Source organism: Marmota monax, unplaced genomic scaffold (genome assembly GCF_021218885.2).
Source record: "Marmota monax isolate L192 unplaced genomic scaffold, Marmota_monax_Labrador192_F-V1.1 WCK01_AAM20220418_F8-fsc00028, whole genome shotgun sequence".
Lineage (NCBI taxonomy): Eukaryota > Metazoa > Chordata > Mammalia > Rodentia > Sciuridae > Marmota > Marmota monax.
In genome coordinates, this window is record NW_026694779.1 from 1,504,342 (window position 1) to 1,514,412 (window position 10,071).

General features: G+C 42.1%; 1 protein-coding gene across 2 annotated transcripts in view; it reads right to left on the bottom strand.

The window, feature by feature from the left end:
- Pparg (peroxisome proliferator activated receptor gamma) overlaps positions 1-8,995 on the bottom strand; it is a 138,378-nt gene extending 129,383 nt beyond the window's left edge. The window contains exon 1 of one of the 2 annotated variants that reach the window (XM_046425446.2): positions 8,882-8,995. The gene's annotated coding sequence lies outside the window, so the exon portion shown is untranslated. Of the gene's footprint in view, positions 1-7,865; positions 7,994-8,881 lie in introns of those variants that run through there. The other variant, XM_046425445.2, reaches the window with a different exon arrangement.
- Positions 8,996-10,071: the final 1,076 nt, after the last annotated feature.

Consider the following 10,071-nt stretch of genomic DNA (forward strand, 5'->3'; position numbering starts at 1 on the left):
AAAACAAAAAAGAACCAGCCCCACCCTAAGAAGTGAGCCAGCCAGACTGTCTTGACATGAGCTTATTGACGGCAATGCTAAGATTTTTTTTTTCTACTGATAAAAGGACAAGTCAATGGGGTAATTTTACAGGATGGTTGCAAGGGATTCTATGAATGGGGAGAAATATGGCAAATAATTTAACTCTAGGCAAGGGTAAAACCTACTAAATATAATCCAGACTGAGGGCATGGACAAATGCTCTGCACACTATTAGATGGGATGCAGGAATCTTCTTGGACCAGGGTCCCTGAACAGTGTATTATACGAGAATATCTAAAACACAGATATCTTCAGAGGTTCTGATTCAGCAGGACTGGGGTGGGGCTCAATAATTTGCATTTCTAACAAAAATTTCCCAAATGATGCTGATGCTGATGGTTCCAGGACCACACTTTGAGAATTACTGTCTTAGACAATTACTAATTTTGGTGGGGAGGGGTGGTTCCTGGGGATTAAACCCAGGGCCTCTCAAATGCTGCACAACATGCTCTAGGACTGAGCTATGTTGCCAGACTTTTTTATTTGGAGACAGGGTCTCACTCAATTGCCCAGGCTGCCTTCAAAGTGATCCTCCTCCTCCCTTAGCCTCCCAGGTAGCTGGGATTACAGGCATGCACTACCTCACCCGGCTATTTCTTAATTCTTATAAAAACATTTATACTGAATGTCTCTTAAGCACTGTGCTGCATGTTGCAGAGAGAGATATGAAACCTTGTTGGCACCTACCTTCAAAAGAATGATAATCTATATTTCTGCTGACACTGAACTACTCTAGTCCTAAAAACCAACAAATTTGAGCCTTGTTGAACACAAAGTTTAAAAATATATTATACTGCCTTTAAATAAAGCCAGGATGTTTCTAACTAGTTCCAAATGCTTTAGGAAAACATGTAGTAATTCTACATTGCCAAATGCCTGCCTGGGTATTTTATTCACTCTTCTGGATTAAACCAACACATGCAAATGATTTTTTTTAAGTTTGTACTTCACTTATATTTATATCATTCATATGTTTGTTTTCTTTTATAAACCTTATTCACTATATAAAAAGAGCAAAGAATTTATATTGGGCACTTTTCCATATGTAGTTCAAAACTTACATACATAGGTTAATTCTCAACTGCCAGAAAAGAACAATATTTAGGAAGGTACTGGGATACTGTTTTAGATTTATGGACGAGCAAGGTCATGTAGAAAATCAATGACAAGTAAGCAATGTGCTTAGTCATGAGGCATGAGGGTGGCCCATACTTAACAGTGAAACACCAACAATTAGCTGATTCATAGAGTTAATGAACTTGAGACAGTTACTAAGCTTTTCTTTCTTTTTTCTTTTTTTTTTTTTTTTGGTACTTGAGATTGAACCCAGTGATGCTTTTATCCCTGTTCCTTTTATTTTTTTATTCTGAGACAGGGTCTCACTAAATTGCTGAGGCTGGCCTCAAACTCACAATCCTCTTGCCTCAGCCTCCTGAGTGGCTGGGTTGATAGGCGTGTACCACCACACCCAGCTGAACTTTTATTTCTAACAGAGACCCACTGCCTTGAAATAACTATTTTCAGCCAAAGGAATAAAGTATGTAAGAAATTTTATGATCTGTGGGTATGCCAAAGACTGAAACATTATTTTTTAATTATTTATTTTTTATAACTTTATTTGATTGATTTTGTTTTTAATGTGCTGCTGAGGATTAAATCCAGTGCCTCACACGTGCTAGGCAAGTGCTCTACCACTGAGCCACAACCCCAGCCCTTAAATATTATTTTTACTTCTTTGGTCCTTTTTTAATTTTTTTTTATGAAGTGATTAAAAAGCCCCTCTCATTTCAATCTCTTAGGAAGCGACTTTCAAAACTGGCAGAACATGGAGAAAACAAAGGAGACGTACTATTTGACTACTTGATTACATTAACCAACCTCAGTCTTCTACCTCCTAACTTTTGTAATGTAGCCTAGGAAAATTGATATTTTATAACTGCTTGTTTTCTTTGAGGCCATAATGTTTGAAGAAGATTTGCAACTTGTTTTGATTTTTAAGAGAAAAAATGATGGGTGCATATATCTTTTCCTATCATTGCTATCCCACACGGTTATTTTCGTTTTTTATTGCACAGGGGCTGGCTCATGGGGGAAACTGGGACAAGCATTACCTTAATTTTATTTATTTATTTTCTCTCCTGATCCCCTCTGTTCGACTCCAGATATGTTCTCTACTTCTTCCAGGCCTTGTTTTCAGGTAGCAAGGAAATAACCAACTCGCTCAAGTTCTTCCTGATATCGATGTTATGAATTTGCCCGACTAGGAACAATAGCTTTTTAACAGTGGACTCCAGCCCTGAGAGCGATAAAGACATTTAAGGAGTTCTTTCCAGAACTTCACCATTGCACTCAATCGGTCTGACAGTTATGTTTCCCCATGGCCCTCACCATAAAGGAAGATTTATTGCTTAAACATACAGGGTGAAATTGTGTAACCTCTTTCCATTCCCTTTCTGGATTCTTTCCTGAAGGAAATTTGAGAGCCACAGAGAACAATGATAAGTGGCACCTTTAGAATATACAGTGATTCTAGAATCCTATAGTGTCATCCTGGAACAGGGTAAATTCTCTGAAACCAAACTTCTGTTCCAGGACACCGTAACCACACATCCTGTTGATGGTGGGAGTTGAGCACACAGGGATCTGTCACACTCCTACTCAGGGTATTTCCCTATTGCTGTCCCTCCCTCCTATCTACCTTCTCCTTATCTGTGGCAAACTGTGAAGGACTTCTCGCCCTAGGTTGATGCTAATCTGAACTCTTCCCAGAGGTCATATAATTTGTCTCAATATGTCTTACCTCTATAATATCATTCAGATGAGTCCACAAATTAAGGCATTTTTTTAAAAAAAGTGAAACAGTTAAACTTTGGCAATGAATTTATTTTCTAAGAATAATCAAGTGGGGGCTTGGGAGTGGTAGAGCCCTTGCCCAACATGCATAAGGCTCTGAGTTCAATTCCCCAAAACCTCAAAACCAACCAGCTAACCAACTGACCAATGAAGTGAGGGTTGGGGTTTTTTGCTTGGTAGTAAAGTGTATGCTTAGCATGTTTTGAGCCCCTGGGTTCAATCCCCAGCACCAAAATAAATAAACCCATACATAAATAATAAACATATGAAATGATTTTTTTTAAAAAAAATAACAAAGCATAATAAAAATAAACAGATACTGGATTAAATTGAAATAAACCATTCTATGATCAAGTTTAAATCCTGACCGGGAGGTTTTAAAATCTTACTTTAATTGGTTCAAGTTGAACGGATTGACAATGTCATTTCTTTTCCATTCTATCTGAGAAAATGCAGCTGCGAAAAGAAATTCATTGCATGCTGTCCCAATTTCAATTGAGAATGGCCTGTTCACTAGAATACCTAAAGGTGCAATAATGACTCCAAAAAAGCACAAATTATGCTTGCTATTAAGAGAGTAGACGCTAATGAAGTCCTTGATCCCCACCCCCAAAGGGAAACCCACATGAATGAACTTGCTTTTGAGGTGACAGGGACACTCACCCCACCAACTAGCTTGAGCAACTCTTTGCCTTCCATTTCCCTGTCCTTTTAGTTAGGTGCTTGCTTGGGACTGAGCAGAGGGGTAGACCAGGTGCACTGCATAGTTCCGGCTCAGCAAAGGTGGGAGGGATCCTCCCAGGCACCACACGTGAGTCCTGAGTTGCTGTCACTCCAGGCTACTCTCAGCTCACCAGAGTGCCGCTGGGGATCGGGCCCCTTGTTTGCAACACTCAGTCCAAGTCCCTTCCTTTCTCACACAGGAGACACTTCAGGATGATATGTATTATTTCATTCTGAAGGAGAATTTAAAACGTACTCCTTGGATAGTACACGATTAATCATATACTTGTCCAATTGCTCCCTGTTAATAAATAGGTGAGTTATTAGGAGGCATATTAACTTTTCATGCTACTAGAATACTACTTGTTGGTTACTGCCTGTTGAAAGGGACCTCATTTTAAAACACAAGCACAAGTCACTGCTTAGTCTTTTAGGCTCCATAGTAAACTGTCTTCTGGGCAGACGGATAATCGGCCTCACTGTAAAAACACATTTGCTCCCCGATAACATGTATGACAAATTCTCAGACTGCACCAGAGAGACCTAAGAACAGAGGGCTGAGGATGTAGCTCAGTGGCAGAGTGCTTGCCTAGCATGCATGAGGCCCTGGGTTCCATCCCCAGCACTGGAAAAAAAAAAATGTGAGGAACAGAAAATTTAGGGCTGAGGCTGCGGCTCAGTGGTGGAGCGCTTGCCTAGTATGTGTGAGGCACTGGGTTTGATTCTCAGCACTGCATATAAATAAACAAACAAACAAATAAATAAGGGCCCAATCACAATTAAAAAAATAATAGAGATTTATGAAATAAAAGCACAATCCATGCCTTCTAGATGCATTAAAAGTAAATATTAATCTACTTGTGTACACAGGACTCACAAAGACGGAAGATTAGACTTGATTTTTGTCTGAAGTCATCAGGGAATAGGAAATATAATTTTAAAATGAATAATGAAATATTCTAAGAAACATTTTATGAATTCACAAGCATTATCTTCAAACTAATAATCTCAACATTAGTACTGGGGTGTACTAAAAGAGTAAAAGAGTTAGCTATGACACAGCTACTCAGGAAGGTCAATTACTCATTTAAGATACACAGGTTTGCTGATAAAAGTCTTAAAATCATACCTCCCAGAACAAGGAATAATAACTGAAATATTTTTCCCACTTCGCAAATGAGGAACTTGAGCTAGAAAGGGTAAGTGACTGGCCCCAGCTATAAAAAAATGAAACAGTTAAACAATGTAAACATTCATACTCTAAGCTGAATACTCAGTATTAAATTGCTGAAGTACATTTATGGTCAAAGAAATACTAAGAACACATAAACCCGTTTCTTAAAGTAATAACTGTAGCATACACTATCAGTGGTGTCTTAACATCTATCATAAAAATGTCCCCCAAATATGGCCTACCGTGGGTGAATAGATTTCCAAGAATCTAATGAAGTATGTTAGGTGAATAAAAATCAAAATTCACCGTTTTTATTAAATAATAGCTTTAAAACATGTATTGAAACAGACTTTATTACTGTACATATATATGGAACTACATGACCAATATTAGTCTGCAACATGTACACTCAGAAATGAGAAATTATATCCCATCTATGTATGATATATCAAAGTGCATAAATGCATTCTACTGTTATGTACAACTAATTAAAACAAATTAAAAAAAAACATGTACTGTGTAACTCCCTTGGATCTACTTCTGTATTCAGAGAAAATACAAATAGTAAATAAGAAACCTCAGGAAGATTTCAAATGATCTTCAAATTTAAATTTTGACGTTGTCTGCGAAGAAACTAACTGCAGTATGAGGTTCTAGGGCTTTCTATGCTGGCAAGATGGATATTGACAGATCTCACTGTTTTGTGGTGGCGTCAAATAGGATCAGTCTCAAAGGACTTTTTGTAAACAACCTAGAATCGCTGCCCTTTATGTTGCTTTTAGGTGTAAAGGAAGAGAATTAAGGAATAGATAATGAAGGAATCTACTCCTCCAAAAAGGCAAAGCAAGTTGGAAATTCAGTTTAATAGTTTGTGGGGACAGCGCACACTTGTGCTCACAGACCGGTTGACTTAAATCCAGTTTTCTCGACTAGTGAATTTTTAAAATCCTTTACAACTAATATTTACTTAGTGAAATCCTATAAAAGTGAAAACTTCTTGCAGTACATTTGCCACACCTTATCACGCCCGTGATATTTCCAAGTTCAAATGACAATGAAATCAGCAGAAATACACCTACAAATGAGAATGACCAACATTTTCTGTTGTGTGCACTGTTCATAGACAGAGCCTATGAAAGAAGCAAAAATTTGGGCCAGGATACAGAAAGCACTTGGAAAATATTATTTAAACATATTTTTCATATTTGTCAAAAGTCTTCTGTTATTAATAACCACGTCATAATTTGAAAACTAAATGAAATGTATTATTAACACTTGGATATGTTTCCACAGAGATGCCTTTTCATAGACAGCTTCAACAGATAACCATCTTGATCAAGGTTAGTGACAAACATTCTTATTTTCACAGAATTACACAAGAGAAAATAAGTATCTGTTGATATTTATATAGTTTACTGATTAAAAATAATCAAGTTGCATGATCAGTAAGCCATTTCTACCTGATATTCCTAAAATCACACTTTGTGTCCTATATGAATTTTAGAAGTCGTGAGGATTTTTAAATATTGTAATTTAAAAAAAATGTCACCTAGGACTTTTTGGAAAGTAATTCTGAAACACAAAGAAATGAATGCTAAAGGAAATGAGTTCCTTTGAAGAAAATATTGCATTTAATTGTTAAAAGTAGTAATCGCAAAACTATTTCCAAAGTACCCTCAAGTTCAATAAAAAATATGATGCTAGTGGCCATTTTAGTTTTAATTTTTTTTTAAAGAAGAAATTACACTCTCTTAAATGTCAAAGAATGACCAAACAACAGTACAAAAGTCTTCGGCCTAGAATTCTCCAAAACTTTATACTTCACTGATGCCATGGTTGAATAGCAGTTAATTATAAGAGCTAGAAACAAACTTTTACATATGAAAAAAAGTTTCTGATTAAAAAATAAAAGCATCAGGGGCTGGGGTTGTGGCTCAGTGGTGGAGCACTTGCCTCACCGCATATAAATAAGTGAATAAAATAAAGGTCCATCAACACTAAAAAAAATTTAAGAAAATAAAAATAAAAAATAAAAGCATCAATAGTGTTTTTCCTTTCTTTCCAGTGACTTGCAGAAGATTGAGAAGGCCACTAGTTGGTTCTAAGACCTTTTCATTGAAGATACAATCATCAGCAAATTAAATATCAAATATCACATAATTTAAATAAAGGAGAAAAATTATGTGAAGTTTAAAGAAGGATAAAAATGGATGGTTTGGCAACACACTTCACTCTTGGGCTAATGCGACATTAGTTTTGTATATTAAGATGAATACTATGGTTCAATATTTAGCTCCAGAGAGAGTCTGACTGAAAATATACTACACAAAAATTAAAGTCACAGCAGAATCTTTTGAAATACCACTCCAAACACTAATTGTTAGCATCTATGAGTGTTTCTGCCCAACTTTGATAAGAGTGTTTCTCTGAGAAACCGCAGTTAATGACTGTCAGTCCCCACACCAGAAAGATTTTCTGAAGCATCTATCCCCATCACTTATGTTTTCAGTCAGTGATCAGTCACTTAGCTATAGACAGGAAGACTGCAGCAGAACACCTGAGATTAGCTGAAGACCTGCCCAGGTTCAAGAATAAGTTACTCACTGCTTTTCTTAATAACTCTTAATAACAATTGTTTCATGAATGATTTTAGAAAAAAGTTGACAGTCCACTAATGCACTTCAAAATCAAGAATTTTTTTCCCCAGCAACAGCTATCATAGAACTCAGTTCACCACTTTGTCTGATTTTCAAATGAGAATAAACACAGATTAATTTTACATTTTGTCCCTAATCGAAAAGAAGAAAAACTTTGGTTTCTTCATGCCCCAACTATTCTCTTTTCCACCTAAAATAACTGACTCTACTTTTTCCCCTACCATTAGCCTCAGACCCAAGTGGATCCGATTCTTGCTGTAAAGCAAGCACATTGCAAGAAAATAATGATATAATACAGAAGGTGATAGTAATTTTGCCACTTTTGGACATCTCACCAACACATTCCAACCAAAGGCAATTAAAGGGAGCCGACTCACCTACGTAATGGGGAGTTAGCAAGAAGACTTTAGAAATGCAGCCTTCTGATCACCAGCAGAGGTAAAGGCCCCTTCTTTACCTACCAACTGCCCTTATATAAAAGCAGCAGTTTGGTTACTCCCAGTTTCTGCCTCCTTACCTTAGGCTCCGCCCCAAATACCGAAGTATTAAGTACCAGGACAGCACACCCACCTCCACCCCCAGCATCGAGGGACTGCAGATCTGTTGGCCGATTCCACCCCTATGTACCCTCAGCCAGACTACAAAGCGACGCAGTTTACGCCTGGCACGTGTGGCAGCCACATCACAGCGATTTGACCTTTCCAAACACCTGGGGGTGCGGGTGGGACAGGGGACCCGCAGTCGGCCTCCCCTCCAACCGGGAGGAGCCCGGTGGACATCCCTCAGGGCCGGCACACCCAGGCCAGGTGGCCCCAAGTGCGCCTCTCTCTGAAAACTGTCACCACGACCCACAGAAAGCCACCGCTGCTGAAGTTCTTGGAGACTCAGGGCGACCTCCCCGTCAAGGGAACTCCGCGGCCGCGGGACGGACGAACGCGGGAGCCACGCTTCTCCTCATCGCGCGGACACCCTGTCCCAAAGTTCCCCGACGTCTGCGCACCTCCTCAAGGGACGCGGAGGTCCCGGTCCTCGGGAGGGTCCCCGCGCACCCAACGCTCTCCCCAGGGGGCCTGTCCTGGACTCCGGGACGCTCGGGTTCCTGTCTACCCAGCAGAGACCGTCCGCGGCTCTCGGTCCCCGCGCCTCGCGTGCTGCCCGCGTCCTCCACGCCGGGTCAGCTCCACGCGGGACGCGACCCTCAGCCCGCGACCCCGCTGGCCTGTCACCCGTGACCCTGTCAGTCTCGGTCCTCCCGGGACCGGGACCGTTCCTCAGCGCTGAACCTCTTCACCCGCCCGTCGGTCCGCGTCCCCTCAGACCCGGTCCGCGGGTCCCTCGGCCCCGACCTCCGCGCGCCCCCTTCCCGGGCGCCGCCGGGCACTGCGACTCTGACCTGCGGCGCTGGCGGCGGCGTGGCGGCCGCTCCGGTGTCCCCGCGGCCGAGCCGAGCGCCCCAGGCGGCGGCTCCGGCTCGGGCTCGGCTCCCAGCGCGGTGGGCCCCGCCTGCCCGCCGCCGAGCCGAGCGGGGCCGGGGGCGGGCGCGGGGCGGAGGCGGGGGCGGCGGCGCGCGCCCGAGGGAGCGGCCGGGGCCGGCGCCGCGCCCGCGCGCACAGTAGGGCCCTGCGCCGGGGCCACCTCGCCGCCCGCGCCCGCGCCGGCTACCTGGCCTCCCCAACTCCTCGCAGCCACCGCTGGGAGGCGGCCCACAAATGGTCCCGTTGTCACAGAGCAGGGACCCGAAGTCCAGAAAGATGCCCACCGTCTGGTCCCGTCTGCGCCGGGGCCCACCCTCCATCTCTCCGCCAGGCTCGCCCTCGGGCGGTGGTCCCAGAGGTGCTCTCCAAGGAGACTTTCAAAAAAGAAAAGGGGAAAAAAAAATGAATGAAATAATATTGAGGACACCTGGATTTTATCTTAGACCCTAATGAAAATGCATACCCTCGGGGCCCCCCTTTTTGCCTTTGTCATTTACATCGCTCTTCGCCAAGTGACAGTTTTAATCATTCAAAGTGTTCCTTAAAATCATGAATAGAATTTCTTAAATTCTTCAGCAGTGTTTCTTACAGGGAGGGACCGGGATTCGTGGAGGGAGGTTGGGGATTCCGGGAGTGAGAATCGCACGTTTTCAAGTTCTCTTTAAATCTCTCTCTCTGTCTCTGTTTTTTTTTTTTTTTTGTTTGTTTGTTTTTTTAATTCTGGGTCTGGGTTTCCTTGGGAAGGCAAAAGGCAGGGAAGCCCTTGACTTCCAGATGCGTACCAACGTCTTGCTCAGGATGCCTTCCTGCCCTTAGCATCTTCATTTGTTGGGGTTGCACAGTACTTTGTGAGCGTATCACTAGGGAGAAAGCTCAGGGCTTGACCCAACAGATTCATGTCCTTCTGCTCCTTCCCCCTGCTCTAAAATAACAAGAGGCACCGGAATATGGGGACTTGGGAGACCCTTGTATTAACCAAGGTGAGACCCCCTTTCTTTGCCTGTCATTCAGGCGGGCAGCTTGACGTGGTTCAACACTGTAACCCTCAGGCAGAAGGACAGGTCGCATCTTCCTTCTAATTCATTCTAGATTTCTGATCTGCTTTTTA